The following is a 16,858-nucleotide window of genomic DNA, read 5'->3' as shown; positions in this document are numbered from 1 at the left end:
CTCAAAAGTCAAGACTGGGCAGACTGGTTATTCTGGGGCTGTCCCACAGGTGTTCACATCCTCCCAACAGTCACAGGGGCCCATTTTGCACAAGCCTGCTTCTCCATATGCCCCTGGGCTCTGTGACTGCTGGGGGACAGGACAAGGAGGATGCACAGCACATCCCTCTGTGGTGCTCCCAGCCATCGGAGCCTCCCCAGGATTTAGGCATGGAGCAGCCATCAGGCTTCAAGAGAAACAGTATGGAGTTTTAAGGCAGTATTTTCTTTCAGTTTGCATCTGATGAGTTCTCCTGCAGGATTTGGGGGCTGAAGGATCACAGGTCCTGCTCCAAAACATCATCCAAAACATCTGGACAGAAGGGGAGGATAGGGATACATCTGGGACTTCTTCCAGTGCTTCCAAAATGCTACAGTCTCCTCTGGCTGCTAAAGGGCCGAGGGCTTCCACAGCTGTTAATTGGAGGTGAATGTTATTAAAGTATATTAGAAGAAAAAGGCAGCTGCTATACAAATTGATTATATTTTTACACTTGTTTAAAATCACAACTCTGATTTTTAATTATAGTGGATCAAAGAAAAGAACCACATTAATCCAATGTAATCACGTGCACGTTGAGTTGATAACAACATTGTATTTAATTGGCAGTAAGCTCGGGCAATGTTAAATACAAATGAAAAGCACTGACACATTCTGAAGACTAATTAATATGACAGACTGGTAGCAAATGCATTGTTTATTACTACTAATTTCCAGTGGCTGGTTCAACACCATTTTGTTGCCACAATCCCCAGTGCTGTGTCCACCAATGCATGATATTTAAAAGGAAAATTAAATATGATTTATTTTAAGAAGCAACAAAGAAGTTCAAAGATAATTAAGTTACGCATTTCAAATACCAAGTTGCATATAAAGTGCTTTAAAATACAGGATTTTTCTCTTTCCAACTGTAAGTCCCCTTGATATGTGCATATAATTCACATTAATGTGCTACATCAGTGACAGAAGACACTTCTTTCTTGGCACATTTTAATGCAGTTAACAAATGGAGATTTTTTTCAGGGCTGACACAACTCTCAGTGAAGTAAACAGAAGGATTACCCTCAGGACCCTGCCAAAGCCCAGCAACTCATTGGAAGAATTTCCCTTGACTCCTGTAGACTCTCAATCATATTCTAAGCTTTTCAGATCAGGACTTGTTATCTTCTTTTTCCATCCTTAGAAAGTACCCAGCAGAAATGAAGACCATTAATTCAGGTAACATCTTTTAAATACAGTGCCCTGAAAGTTTGCTAAGGCTTTCCAGAGAGTTGTGTGCATTAAAATTCTCCTACCTGACTGCACCACCTTCCACAGCTGGTTATGGACTGTAATGGCACATATTTGTCACACCTTGTTACAGCCTTGGTCAATAGAATAATGGAATAATCAATCATCTATATTTTAGTGTGAGACAAAATAAATACAGTGCATAATAGTCAATCAGGTCTTCACCAAGGAAAAGTTGAACAATTACAGTGGTTGTCAATGGTAAACTGCCTATGATAAGTATGCAAACATTGACCCCAAGTGTTACACTGAGAACATGGAAATTAAAACCATCTATCTTGCTTGATTCAAAGTCTCCCAGATAACAAGGGTGATATTTAAGGAAATCGTCAGCTGGACTCAGATTGCTTCTTTCTGTTAGATTAGAATTAAATTAAGTCAAAATTTAGAAAATAGTGGTTTAATTAAAGATACTTCACTAGCTCATAAATTAGATGTTCTCTGTCCTGTTGCAAAGTGTAAGTTTGATATTAGGTGTCAGAGCTGCAGAGGATTCCTAAAGGTTAGTTGCTGTATAAGCAGACTTTTGGGAATGAAGGACTAATTATTGAAGTTCCCAATTTGCTACCCCAGTCTGCTCAGCAAGTGCAGTCTCCCAGATTTCAGCAAAAGCAGTGTTTTCTTCAGAAGCTTAGTACTAATATGCAAAATAAGATGGTCGAAAGAGACCTTGGCCAAAAGCAGACACTGGCATGGAATCAAGCATGAAATATTAATAGATAATCATCTAGAAACTAATTATAAAATTTAAAAAGTCCAGCTATCTTGCACAGACCACTGCAAGGAAGAGTGTTTCAGTTCCATTAGCACAGCAGCAGAAGGAAGATCCTTGCAAAGTAGTTTTCTGATCTTTCTACTGCTCATACCAATGGACATCTATGCTCGATAAAGCAACATTCATGTGAATTAGCAGGGTAAAAAAAGTAACCTAACAATGAAGGTAATAATTCACTGAAACATACTTGTCCTGGTTTCAGCTGGTATAGAGTCAATTTTCTTCTCAGTAGCTGGTACAGGGCTGTGTTTTGGATTTAGGAGGAGAATAATGTTGGTAACAAACTGATGTTTAACTGTTGCTAAGCAGTGCTTACTCTGAATCAAGGACTTTTCAGTGTCCCATGCTCTGGCAGTGACCAGGTGTGGGAGGAGCTGGGAGCGAGCATGGCTGGGACAGCTGTCCTGACCTGGCCAAAGGGATATTCCATATGCTCAGTGTATTAACTGGGGGGAGCTGCTGATTGCTGCTTGGGGACAGGATGAGCATCCATCTGTGGGTGGTGAAAAATGGTACTGTGAATCACTTGGAATAACATCATCCAGGTTTTTATTCCACGCCCTATTTTCTTTTCATAACAACAGCAACAAAAACAGCAACAAAAACAACAAGTTGTTATTATTATTTTTAATATCGCTATTATACTTTATTTCCATTACTAAACTGTTCTTATCTCAACATGTGAGTTTTACCTTTTTTTCCAGTTTTCCCCATCACACTTGGCAGGGCAGGGAGTGAACAAGTGGTCGTGTGGTTCTTAGTTGCCAGTTGGGATTAAACTATGCCAATACTGTAGATACAAATAAGAAAACAAAACAAAACAAAGAAATATAGAGAGCAATGCCTTCCTAGAAATGCTAGATTCCAGTGCACACTATTGGGTCATCTCTAGGAACACAGACCAAAATGAAATGGCTGCTCATTTTGGTGGGAGACTCTGTGACTAGTTTTCAACTCTATATTTCATACTAAAATGCACTCGGTCCAAACAAATTAAAATTAAATTTAGTGGGAATTAGCCAGACTCAGATTTAAGCATGAGTCAAAAAGCCATCCCTGAACTCTCCATCCTTGCATTGCTCTGTCAGCAATAGTGCCAAACTCTACTGCCAACATCTCCACACCAGGAATTGGTTTGTGCCAGCACACATGGCTGTGGCAGTCCTTCCCCTTCCTAATTGCAAGTCCAGGTTACAAATGGCACCCTCACCCTGAGTGGAATTCACTCATGCATTTCATGTAAAGCTTATGCCCCACGTGTGCCCTTCCCAAATCCACCGTGGTGAGCAAAGAGGCACAGCCATATCCACCATCAATAGTGTCTGCTGAATCCACTGCCACGCTGCAAAAGCTGCCATTGCAGCCCAAAAGTAGCCTGACAAACACTCCCTTTGAGAGTGGGGCTGTCCTGGGTAACACAGATCCTTAGCAACTTGTGACCAGGAACAGCAGCATTTTCAACCAAGATGCCTTCAACACTCACTGGCAAAAGCTTGGCACTGAGACAGCAGGTAACAGATGCCCATCAGTGCTGGGGAACACTGCTGGAGATGAAGATGGGAGAAGTAAACTCCCAGGCTCCAGGGAATTTGGAGGAGAACTAGAGACATTACTGATTTGCAGCATTGCTGAGAGGCTCCCTTGCTGCTAGGCAGCACTGGCACTCAGCAAGATGAGATCCTCCATGCAAAGAGTGTCTGTGATTGCCTGAACTGCTGTTGAAGACGCACATCAGTGCATCCTGAAATGGACAGAAAAGCTCCTTATATATTGACCCAGCAATTAGCAAGGTGCTGGTGTCAGAACAGGGAGCAAAGCCCTCTGTACAGCTCTCAGCTGCATCTACCACATTGTGGAGCTTTGCAGAGACACAAAAAATCCCTCTGAGATGGTTTCAAAAACCCAGAACTGATTATTCAGATAAGCCATGATGAGATAAGCTCTGATATCATCAGAAAGGGTGCAAGGCACTGTCACACGAGGGAGAGAGATGGGAAGGATGTGAACTCTATTTAAGCGGTCCCACAGTGAAACAGTTTGCAGCCAGTGCACAACTTACTGTCAGCTCTCTGTGAGCAGCTCCTTTGATTGTGCTGCTCTGTGAAGGAGCACTTGTCACTTTTTATTGAAGGAGAGGGGACGAAAGCAAAGCAGCCTGTTGCCAGGAGAAAAGATGCCACTCACTTTAAGTTAAAATATAGACAGTTGCAATGCCCTGGCTGCTGGTGATTGAGGACCAGCAGAAGTGTGAAGGAAGTATCAATGCAGGGCAAGAAAAAGGAAACAGCAAGAGACTAAAGCAAGAGCAGGCAGGGATGAGGCTCAGACTCCCTGTTTGTAGCCAGGAATGCCTGACAATGCATGAAGGGAAAACAGCAGCCATATGCCTTTCAAAACCAGCAGCTCCCATCAGGCTGAGTAGGGGTGCTGTTCCCATGACTCTTGTACCCAAACCCCTGTGAGACATCTGGACTGTGATAAAACCCAGACTCAGAATGACCCACTGCAGAGGAGCTTTTTAAATCCTCTCTAATAAAAGTGTAATTGGTTGTTTGGCATTGCCATACTGTGGCTGGTCACTCCTTACAGCCTTATCCTCACTCAGCACATGATGAGCTCTAATCGAAATGGGGAAGAGATGTAGCACTGCACAGCCTGTCCTGCAGCCTCTGCCTTCCCACATCATCAAGCTCAGTGAAATCCACCTTGCAGAGCTAGAAATCCTTCACCCCAAAGCAAGAGTATTAAAGCTTTGTGATTGTATCTCTGTAACCCAGCAAGCAGTGGAAAACAACCTGGGAAAGGTACAAAAGCTCAAAGGAAGCAGTGCCTTCCCCCCCTTCATTTGTCTGGATTCTGCTTGTTCAAGATAATAATCAGCAAACAGAAAACCCTGCACAAAGAGGCTCTAGTGGAGAAAGCCCAATTTCCCCTCAGCCTCTGGTGCTTCTGCTAAGAGTTACTGTGGAATATTAAAAGGCACCAGAGATGACAGAAGTAGCTGCAAAGATGGAGGAAATTACTCTGCAGACATAGAAGAGAACGAAAATGCAAGGCAATATAACAGTATCCTGAGTACCACAAGGCAAAGCATTTCCCACTGGAAGTGGGAAAGCCGATATTTAACAGCTGGATCCTGCAAAATAACCAATTTACTTCAACGGTTTTGTTACTAATAGCAAAGCAGAAAATATTTATAGCTACAGTTTTCCTAAATTCAGCTTCATCCTTGCCCTATCTGTCAACACAACTGGTGCAATTTCTGGCAAGACTCTTGGACTGTACTTCCTCACCCACACCTGGTGAGGTGTTTTGTGATTCCTAGTCCTAATTCAAAGGCAGAGAGGCTCCAACACCTTGTCCCAGCTACCAGGTTTTAAGGATCATATTCCTGTGCAATATAAGATGTGAAGGATCTGGAGCACAAGTCTGATGAGGAGCAACTGAGGCAACTGAGGTTTTTAGCCTGGAGAAAAAGAGGCTTAGAGGAGACTTTATCCCTCTCTGAAAGGAGGTTGTAACCAGGTAGGGGTTCATCTCTTCTCCCAAGTAAAAAGCAACAAGACAAGATGAAATTTCCTCAAGTTGTGCTGGGTGGGGGTTAGGCTGGATAGCTGGAGTTTGGGAATCTCTGCTCTGGTTCCTGGAGCACCACCTTCTCCCCCTCTGTCTTCCCTGACCTTGCTGCCTGCAGAGCTGTTTCTCTCACAGGTGCTCACTCCTCACTCCAGTTGCAATTGTGCAGGGATTTGGTTTTTTCTGCCCTTATTAAACTTGTTATCCCAGAGGCACTGCCACCATTCACCACCACTGATGGGCTCAGTCTTGGCCAGTGGCAGGTCTGTCTTGGCTCTATCAGACACTGGGGAACCTTCTGGCTGCTTCTCACAGAAGCCACCCTTGTAGCCCCACTGCTGCCAAAACCTTGACACACAAACCTGATACAGTGGTTGCATGATTTTAAGATTCTAAGTGTAGAAATCACAAATGGTGTATCTGTTCTGAACTTATGATGGATAAAGTCACTAAAATGCCTTATCCAGTCACTTAAGAGGCATTAAAACACGATTATCTTTGCATGCTGCAATGGAGGGAAAAGTGGAGTGGCTGATTTTTCATTGGTTCTAGTCATGATGTATTTTTCTTCTCCTATGAGCACAGGGGCTAACTCACAGATTCCACAGTGCTGCTGCTAATGCCCGTATGTGTGTCTCATGGCAGCACACAGCCATCCATCCCAGCAGTGGAGAGCAACTGCTAAGGAATTACACACACATTTGGCAACAGGCGATACCAATGTCACCTTCTAAACAGGCAACCAATGGATGCACAAGTACACAGAAGACCAGCCTTTTCCCTGGAAGCAGAGGAAGGCAGTGGCTCCAAGTCCTACAGTACAGGGTTATCATCTGGATGTGGCTGCATTTCCCTGAGACTCACCTCTCTTCATCTCAGCCTCTAGCTGGGATAGATGGCATATGGATGTCTTCGTGCTCCTGGCCATCTTGCCAGAGGTCACAGCTCTCTATTCCCCCGGCAAGCTGGGGGTGGTTCCTGGAAGCATTGTGGGCTCTTCCCATCGTATCTGCTTTTTGAGCTCATTACCTCTCTGCTGTGCACTGATTTCGTGTGGAAGGACTTCAGGAGTGACCCTGCCAGCTTCAAAACCGTGAGATATCTTCCTTCAGTAAAACCCCAATTTTGGTACAGAGCTACAACACACCACAGGCTGTAGCCCCCGGGAACATCCTGCATGCCAGCAATGAATATGGGATAAGGCAACCTTAGAAGTATCAAACACAGCATGGCAGTAGTGCCACGGTCTGTGGGGACAGGCCAGCATTTGGGGACAGGCCACACAGAGCCCCTGGAGACACACAGCCAGAGCCAGCGTTGTCCCACAGCACCTGGGGAGCACACCGGGTGTGCCTGAGCTGCAACAGCATCTCTGCTGTGTACGGAAATGAAAAGGCTTTTTTGCTGCCTTTTGAGGTTGTTTTTTGTCTTTTGTTTTTAAGAGAGAAGACTGCAGATCTTGTCTGTCCCGGGAAATAGGTTATAAAACTGCAATTTGCCTGTCTTGCCTCTTTCACCCTAGCATTGACCCTAAAGATGAACTCGCACAAACAAGTCTAATCCTGTTTTTCATGTTTCCCCAGGCTAATGAATATTTATAAATTGTTTCTCCACAGCCAAAGCATGGCCCTTACAACCGGCCATGATAGTTCAATTTGTTTGCTTGCCAATTCTTCAAATTGTTTTTTTGTTGTTGTTCTTTTTGAAACTTAGAGGTAAAAAAGAATCTAATTCCCAGTTGGCTCTTATCAAAGTGTGTGGGGGTTTTGTTTAGTTGTTAGGGGTTTTTTTTAACTCAGCTGGTGCTTGGAGACTTTCCAATCGGCTTGAATGATTAATGTGGTGCCACTGACTTGTTTTGCGTTTGTATTAATAAAAAAAAAAAAAAAAAGGACAATTCATGTTTTCCAAAGAGCCAGTTAGGTATCTCTGATTGACCATGCCATGTAAGTTTTAAATTGTTCTTTGTATGCACAAAATGTGTAGTAAAAAGGAAGCATTTCCACAGAGATGAATGGAAAATTCAAGGTTAGAGACACGGGCAAAATACCGCCTCTCAGCAAGCTGTGTATTAGACTATAATCATTGCAAAGCCAGGTCTTAATATCTTACATTTATTTAAGGGAAAAGATTTGTTCTTTTGCCTGCTATTTATTTAGCTAGTCTAAATTCAGTTTGAATAGCAAAACAGCTTTCCCAGTTTAGCTGCATTATCAAGTCAAGGTCATTTCCCTCAGAGAAAGATCAAGATCCTCTATAAGGAAGAAAAAAAAATAAATTACTCTCTCCCCCTGATTGATCTACTAAACATCATTAGCGAAGGGTAAGAGATATCTAAACATGCTCTGCAGTCCATTGATGTGCATGGTGCTTTTTTAGTGTGAAACAGAAGGAAGTTATGCAATTACCTTGAGGGAAAAAACTGTTCCTTTAGTGGTGTTTGGAAATAAAACAGAGTTGTGAACAGGGGGGTATCCTGAAGGACTCCTACAAGCTGCATGTTTGTGAGTCAATGAAGTGGTAAAGAAATGCAGCTCTGTTGATTTGCATTATGTGCCTCTTCACAGGTGAGAGTTCTGCCTTTTCTAATGCTTTCCATCCAATGTTATAATAATATCTGTAGAAGCTTGATAGCACTTAATAGCATGTATTTCTTTAGAAATAATAACTGTTTGTGCTTAAACTCACTAGATTAAGATGTGCCATTGTAACACTATGGCTCAGGGACTGCTTGGCAAGCACACAGGGGCTACATCCAGCAAGGGGAACTTTCACACCAGCCAATATGTATTGCATCATAAACTCCCAAACAACAAAAGCTATCACACTAATTTCTGTGATTTTATCCTTCTGTCAGAGGAAAAAAAAAGGTAATTTGAAAGCCTGAGAGTGAAGGGCAGCCTTTCCCAAATCGTTTTGCTGCAAGGAGACAGACCATTACCAGGGATCCAGAAATTGTTCCAAGGGTTGAAATTACTCACAACATATTAAGGGGGGGTTTGTCCACGTGCTCAGCACTCCCCCGGGTGTGGAGGTGTGCAAGTGGGCTCTGCTGCAGCAGCCTGGCCAGGGGACAATGCTCCTCATCCAGGGGCACTGGGGGATCTCCAGGGCAGGAGCTGCTTCCTCTGATTTATTTGAGCAAGAGCAAATACAACTGAACCCCGCAGAGGCAAGTGACCATGAACTGTGGTTAGGGCAGCACTGCAAATTCAGCACTGGGCAAGAATGCACTGGAGGCTTTAGCTGGGGTGCCCTGAGGAGGTGACACTGCTGGAGAGTTAGACTCGTTAGACCCCCAGCCCAGTCTGTGCAGGAGCTGTGGGGTGCCTTCCCCAGAGTGGCCAGAGAGAGGTCAGGGCCTCCAGGCATCTCCCTGCCCATGCAAGCGCACATGTGAGCTGTACACACAAAAGAGATGTACACACACACCTCAGTCCCTGACAGCTTAATCAGCCAGACCTCAAAACTCTCTGTTGGGGGAATACCTAGAAAAGGTCTGGGAGGGCTCATTTACTTTTGAATTATAGCTCCTTTTTAACAATTGAAAGTGTAAATAGTGATTGTTGTGAAAAGAGCCTTTTATCCACAGAAAGACCTGTGATCCAGGTGGCTGAGCACCTCTGGAGGAGTGGAGGTGCTCATGGTGTCTCCACCACACTCCCAGGTGTGTTGGTGGGGCAGGGGACTGGTCTCAGAGAGGCTCGAGGCTTTGAGGAAGAGCCAACACAGCTTAAACTTGTCTGCTGGCAGTGTCCTGCAGAGACTACACCAGAGAGGCAAAATGGGCTATAACAGTCTCCTCTGCCTCCCTGCCTGGCCACTGCCCAAGCTAAGGAGAGAACAGCCCTACACTATGGCTTGCAGTTAAAGAAAAAGAACAAGTTTTTGCCAGCTCACCTGGATCACTGATACCCTATTTCATAGGGTGCAGCTCTCCACACCCACACTCTCCCCACGAGTAATGATGAGTCAGTGGGCTCACATTACCCACAGCTGGAGGAGATACCCAAAGTGGGAGTTATGCTAACCAGAACCCAAATCCTAATGAACCATTAAGGAAAAACATTGCCAAAAGCCCCATGAGATCCATGCAGGTTCCTTGGGCACACGTATCAGGCAGCTCTGGCAGCACATTGCTGGTTATCATTGCTGTAAATCAAAGTGGAATTAGCATAATTGTTCAGGTCTGGGGTTTGTTTTTACTGAGGTCATAAACAATCTGATAAGACTGGGGGTTTTTTACACCACATTGTAATTGTGTTGGCAGCCTAATTTTCAACACTGTGCTTACCTATGATCAGTCTCAACCATGTTAATGCCAACTTTCTTCGAAAGAAAACCAAATTGTTCCAGGAGCAAATCTGAATTCAGCAATATTTCTGTCAATCCAGTGGGCTGCCTTTCCTTCTGCCTTCCTTAGGAGACAATCATTGCCTGCTGGGACTTTATGCATAGATTGCTAACTTGCTGTGCATATGCTGATGCAAAGAATGAGCTTTGTAATTTAAATAACAGACTGTGGAATTGATGACAGACACACACCGTCATTCACCCAGCTGCAGAAAACTGTCAGTGAAGCCTCCAGCAGGAAGGTGGAGAAATATATTGCTTTTTCACGGAACAGACACACAGCCTGCAGCCATGGACATCTCTTGGAGGACAGTGTATGCAAAATAAACAGACCCCCCCCCCCCCAAAACAGGAGGGTTTACACAGTATCCTGCTCAGAGCAGAGATGCCTCCTGCCCTTTGCTGCTTACTCCCATTCCACCTGGCTGAATCATCAGTCCAACTGTGATGCAAAGTGGAGATGTTCCTTTTTGCTAGGAGATAGGAGAAATAAAGTGGGCTTTGGTAAAATCCTGGTGGAGGCTCCACAGCCCCTGAGAAGGGCAGCTGGGGAAGACCCATCAGCTCAGCCATGACAGCACCTCTCTGCCAGGCAGGGTCACACCCACCAACACTTCCTGCATCATCAAGGGGCTCCCTTAGCCTCCAAACTGGGCCTTTTGTCCCTGGACACACTGATTTACCTCCAGGCACAGGCTGACCCACTGGTGGTATGTCCCACAGTCCCCCCATGCCTGCACTGACCATCCTGGGAACCTTCAGTGGGACCAGTGCATTGGGAGCACCCCTGAGAGACAGCCCTGTGCAAAAGAGGGTGATGCTGCAGAAGCTCTGAGAGACCCCATTAGCAGGCACAGAGCCAGGGACAGCCCTCCTGGGGACAGATGGGGCTCCCAGGTAAAGCAGAAGAGGGTTTGGGTGGACATAACCATTGGCCAAGGCTAGGCAGAGCCACAGGCTGCATGACAGAGCTGGGCCTGGCAAGAATTTGTCTTGCAGAGCAAGTCAAGGGCTCTGCAGACCATAAAAACAACAGCAAGAATACAGAAAATAACCATAAATACCTGTTCAGGTAAAATAAACCTTCCTAATCTTGTATGTCTCATTTGCATAACAACAAAGTCTTTGTTGGGGTTTTTTTTTAAGGTTGATAAATACCTTTTCTTTTTGAAAAGAAACAAAGTCTCTGACAAGGCCTTTAATCACCAAATCAGTATAAACAACATTATAATACATTAGACTTGGAAATTATAACCTGTGATTATGCATCAACTAATTAAATTAGTACTGACAGTTTTCAAAGTGTAGGAGAAAAAGGCAAAACACATTGCTTGCTTTCAGGGATGATTTTTTCTGGAAGAAGTGAAGACAGACAAGCTGTGCTTTCTATCTGGTAATGAGGAAACTCCCACACCTGAGACACAACCTCTCCTAATGCTTGCCAGAAAACCCATTTCACAAGTAGGAGCTAAGCCTGGTCAGCAGTGAGGAATAAGCAACAAGTTAAAGTCCTGCTTATAATGAAACCCAAGGAGTTTGCCCTAGAAAAGACCAGGTACAGCTGCTGTGCCACTGAGCAAGAGCCACCTGCCTTCTGGAAACTGAGTTTCATTGTTTGGGAAGATGAAAGCCTTCACTTGGCTGAGAAACAGCATAAAAACAATTCATAAATGGGAGCAAGACAAACCGTATTTATGCATAAGTAGCATTAATAGCCTTTTGTGGGTTCTTCTAATAATTTAGGGTTGCTATGCAACACACAGGTCCAAACACGATTACAGCAGCAGCAACTGAGGAGATCCTCTGGTGGCTTTTATAGGACCTGGAGCAAACCTGCACAGCCACTGCTGGCTGCAGCCAGCATGGTGCCCCAGCTGCACAGTGCCAAGGGCACTGGGGCTAAAATGCAGCATAAGCATCCCAACCACTGCCGCACATTTTCCATTCCAGGGAATAATAGCGATTGGGGAAACAGAAACGCCTCTCAGTCCAAACTCATGCCACATGCAACACTTGTCAACTTGTCAAGATGTTACTTTAAATAAATTAGCTTAATTTACATGTTAATAACACTACAAACCAGTGTGACAAAAGTGTGAGAGGGAGAGAGGAGAAAGTGGGAAGACAAATTCCATTTGAAACTTTGTCAGAAATAGGAATTTTGAAATATTTCAATAAGCTCAAAATAAAATCCACCCATTAAACCTACTGGCATTTCATGTCTGGACTCTCTAGTTGCACACCAGCTTTTCATCTTCTGGAAATGCTTGCAAGTGGCAAGACTTTGAAAGCTTCAGTCGAATGGTTGTAGGCAGGCACATTCCCATGATAACTGGGCTTGGGGTGAATATATGGAGAGGATTGGGAGGAGCAAAGCCAGTCAGCTCTGTGTGTTTATATGAGAGGAGAGCTGGAGGAGGAGGGGAATCAAACTGCTAATATAACGCAGTTCTTGTGCTCGAAGCACGAGCTCTGGCGTGCCCCAGGTCAGAGACAGTCCAGCTGTGTTCTTCTGTGCGTTGAAGAAGCGACTTCGGCATCAGGAAAGGTGCTGCTGGCTGGGCTGGCTAGCTGGCTTCTTTGCAGAGGAAACATGGCAGGAGCCGATGGGATCGGCTCACGTTAGCTCGGAGACAAAGGAAGAGAGAGGCTGTTCTGGTCTGGCTCCTAACAGGTTTATTGTGAGAAGTTTTGCAACCCGAACAAGCTCAGAAAGGATGGAATGCGGTGGGAATACTCCCTAGAGGCTTGTCCTCAGTTTTATAGGGAGTTTGAAAACCCCGGTGAAAGGGGAAAAGAACCAATGAGTTACAAACCAAGGGGAGGATACAATTTAACAAGAACCACCGGGGAAAACCGAGAGGCGGGAGTTATAACAGAGAACCAGTGAACAACCCAGTAACTGGGATTTTTCCCGAACTGGGGGAGGTGGCTTGGACCAGGGGGGTGCAGCTTAGGCTTCTGAGCCGCCCATCAACCCACCCTCTGAGTCTGCCTCTTCGGGAAATTCGATCCAGGGGATGGGCTGGGATTGATTGGCCTCACGCTGCCCCAGCCCCGCAGTGGGCTGGGTCACACCAACACTAATATCCATTCAAAAACTAAAAAAAATGAAAACACAGTTTGCAGTGCAAATGGCAGCAGCCAACAGTCTCAGCTATCCCATATTGTCACAGGTCATTTTGCTTTAGCTGCCCATCCATGGCACAGCAAAACCAGCAAAGCTTGCAGGAGAGGTCCAACAAGTCAGCTTAGGAGACAGCAGAAAACAATATTTTCTGTATTTAATTACTTTATAATAATGGCCTGCGTCATCAATTTAGCATTTCTATTTGCCTGAGTTTTTCAGGGCTCAAGTAAAATTAAGGTTTTCTTCTGATCCTTTGCACTTGGCCATATCACATCCTTGCAAAGATGCCTCATCAATTCATTTGTGCATGAAAGGACAGATAGAGCATCCTTCCCAAAGGGCCCCTCCTAGCACAGAGGTGACCTGGAAAGTGACAATTAAAAGAGAACTTACCCAGGACTTGTAGCCCCCGTACAGTTGCACACTTAGAAAAGTGTGGGCAGAGGCCCCTCTTCTTCCCTCTCCCCTTTCCCAGGCCTCATGGTTGGGCATTTTCAGAAGTGGTGCAGCCCCAGAACAGATCTCCAGAGGTGCTCCTGAGCACAGCCAGGGATGAGGTCCAGAGACCCCTTTCCTCTCCCCAGAGCTCTCACCTGGCCTACAAGGGGATGTAGATCCATCAGGTGTAACACACTCAACTTTTAGAGCTGCTGAAGACAATGTTCTGTCCTCTAATACACATCAGATAAACAAACCCATTGTAGAGTAAGTACAACCAGTACCAGAAAAAGTCCTGCAGCCAGCAAGTATCTCCTGCATATTTTATCCTATAATCCACTGCACTAATACTTAACCACCACACCAAGCAGGTGGAAGTTTGAGGGCCATTGAGCACTGTGAATTTTCCCAATGCATCACAATTACCAAAACACCTGTGCTAAATAACTTTGCGCTGAGCCACTGTGAAAATTCACAGAGTGCTCAATAGCCCTTGAAATTTCTCATTTCTAACTGGCAGCAGAGTGGCTGAGTGCTCACACATCACACGGCAGCACAGCACTCACGGACACTGGATCAGGACCTCGGAAAGGCCCTTTTCTCCTCGGCAGGATGTTTTGCCATCCCTGTGATTTTCAGGCTGCTCCTACTTTGTCTCTGCAATTACACTCACTTGGAGCTGATGAACTTCTGTGTGAGCAGACTCCAAACACAGCCAAGCTCCCCAGCTCCCCTGTCACTCCTCCCCAGCCCAGCACAGCTGCCTGTCTCAGGACTTCCCTTTTCTTCTTGCAGAGCCAGGGCAGATGCCAAGTTAGAGGCAGAAAAACTCTGTGGCCATGACAGGCTTAAACCCAGCTCAGTACTGGCCTCTCCATGCTGCCGATCCCCTTTTCTTGTGGAAACCAGAGAGGGATTAAGGGCTCAGCTTCACTCTGGACACAGCAGCAGCTGAGGACAAGCTCAGCCCTGGCATGCACAGAGCAGGGCCAGGCTCAGTGGATGGCCAGAAGCTCTTTAGCTGTGGTGGAAGACGTGAAAAACTGCACAAGCCCCTGCTGCATCCAGCTGGAAAAGAGGACAAGAACAAACTGGAGGGGTTTCGGCAGGCAAAAGCAAGAAGGATGGGAGGCTGATAAACCTCCCTTAGGGTGGGGAACTACAGATATTCAATCCATTTAGTCTGTCCCTGCGAAGGTTAAGAGGTGACTCGTGACTGGTCAGCAAATGCCTTCACAGACAGAGCAGTAATAAGAAGAGGCTCTTTAACCTGGCAGGCAAAGGCATCTTGAGATCCAGTGGTTGGAAACTAAAGGCATTTCTACAGAGAAATAAAATTGTTCTTGGTGCAGAACAATTAAGGTAATTAATTAATCAGTGGAACAATTTACCTGAGGATGAGACAGATTCTCTGTCACTTCAGCTCTTTAGATTGGACCTCTGTGGGACATCTGAACTCCACCAGAGCATCTGGGTTTTGAAGACTGGAGAGGGAACAGGAAGTCTTGCAGGAAAAATTGTTGGTGTGGGCTCTTGGGGTCTCCTTCTGCATAGCTAGTCCAGAACTGGAAATCTTTGGAAGACAGTAGCAGCCAGACACTGTTGCATTAGACACAAATACAGAAGTAATACCACAGAGAAGTGAGAATGATCTGGAGAATATAGTGCATCTCATCAGATGTCCCCCGAAGCCTACAGTGCAGGGCTGTGTCCTGCTCTCTGCCCCTCTGCTGCTCGAAAAAAGCAGGGCAGCAGAAGAGCAGCTGCTCACAGATGGAGGCTGAGCATGGCCCCTCTGTGTGCCAGTGTCACCATTCCCACCGAGGGCTGTGAACTACCCAAACCACAGCCTGTCATGCTGGGCTGGGGTTTCCACATCCTGTGTACTCACCAGCCACTTGCAGCTCATCTGTGGGACTGCACAACCTCAGCTTCTCTGTACAGCTCCACCACTTACTTGTAAAATGTTGCCATGATAATGAGGTTGAGCTTCTATAGCAAATCTGTTGATAAAAGTACTATAAACCTAATTTTCAGGGTTGCTTAGCTCATTGCTAAAAGGTTCACTGCATCTCTACCAACCTCCAGATGAAATCCAGATAATTTTTCAAGAGATGACTTTTTAGAAGCCTCAGGCTTTTATGTTACTTCTTGTATTTTAGAAAAGACATGTTTTGGAGCCCTTGACACAAATAGGAGGTGAATTTCAATGGTCCCAATTTAAATGTGTTTTAGAGTTAGTGATGTTTAAGTATGATTGGTTTTGGTACATTAGCATAAGAATGTTGGGCCAAAAGCCCAATTTTCTCATGCAGTTTTCTAGTAATTAATACTCTAGACACTTCTGATTAAAAAATTATATAAATACATCACTTCACTAATGCTAAGTAAAATAATAAAAAATACCAAACAAACAAAAGAGAAAGGAGCATATTACATACACACAAACAGGCAGGGAGGATTAAAACCTGGCTGGACAGGCACAACATCCCCCTTTCCCTACGAGATCTATCACACACAGACTCATCCAAACAAGGGGCAAAAGAACCACCAACACCAAGCTCTGGAAAAGTAACATTCTGCTTAATCCACAATTAATGAGGCTACCTGGTAGATTCCCATCTCCATAAAGCAACTGGAAAATCCCAAGGCCCCCTGAGAGTCCACTCACAGCCTGCACCGAGGCCAATGAGCCCCAGCTGAAGCCCAGATCCCACTGATGAGCCCCCACTCTGTGCTGGGATCCTGCAGGGCAGCACAGGCACCTCCCTCAGAGCACATACAGGCTGCGTGGGCTCCAGCAGCCTCTCCAGGAGCTGGGTTTTTCCCTGCCTCACTCTCCTGAGGCCACAGGCACCTCTTGAATATGCTCTTGCCCTCTGCCACTGCCCATCTGCAGACCACAGGACTGTATGACCTCAGTGCTGCTTCACAAGTTGTCAAACAACTGCCTGGGCAATAAAACAATTTACATTTTCCATGTATTTTGGTATATTTCCCGTTAGGTAATAACAAAAAACAAGCATTATGTTGTTCTGAGTACATAAAAGTATTTTTTCACTGATTGCCCAGGCTTTAATTTTCTTTAAGAAACTCTAAATGGGTGTTATTGCAAATAGCCACCCAAAAATCATGGTATTGCAGCCAAGGACTATTGTAGGCTGTCCAGAAGTCTCATGACTTCACTATGATGCACTGAGAAGGACTAATCAAAGTCCCATTATAATTATAACAAATCAAATGACCTGCATCATTAG

The 16,858-nt window shown here is 45.1% G+C and overlaps 1 long non-coding RNA gene across 1 annotated transcript; it reads right to left on the bottom strand.

The window, feature by feature from the left end:
• Positions 1 to 2,744: 2,744 nt before the first annotated feature.
• Positions 2,745 to 16,585, bottom strand: LOC138117397 (uncharacterized). The gene is made up of 5 exons (XR_011154631.1): positions 16,209 to 16,585; positions 15,493 to 15,604; positions 14,993 to 15,200; positions 13,557 to 14,669; positions 2,745 to 2,894 (listed from the first exon to the last, which is right to left on the bottom strand). It is a non-coding gene; the product is annotated as an uncharacterized lncRNA (long non-coding RNA).
• Between the last annotated feature and the right edge of the window lie 273 nt (positions 16,586 to 16,858).

The sequence above is a fragment of the Aphelocoma coerulescens genome, chromosome 12, assembly GCF_041296385.1.
Source record: "Aphelocoma coerulescens isolate FSJ_1873_10779 chromosome 12, UR_Acoe_1.0, whole genome shotgun sequence".
In the NCBI taxonomy this organism is placed as follows: domain Eukaryota; kingdom Metazoa; phylum Chordata; class Aves; order Passeriformes; family Corvidae; genus Aphelocoma; species Aphelocoma coerulescens.
This window is presented reverse-complemented; position numbering and strand designations above follow the sequence as displayed.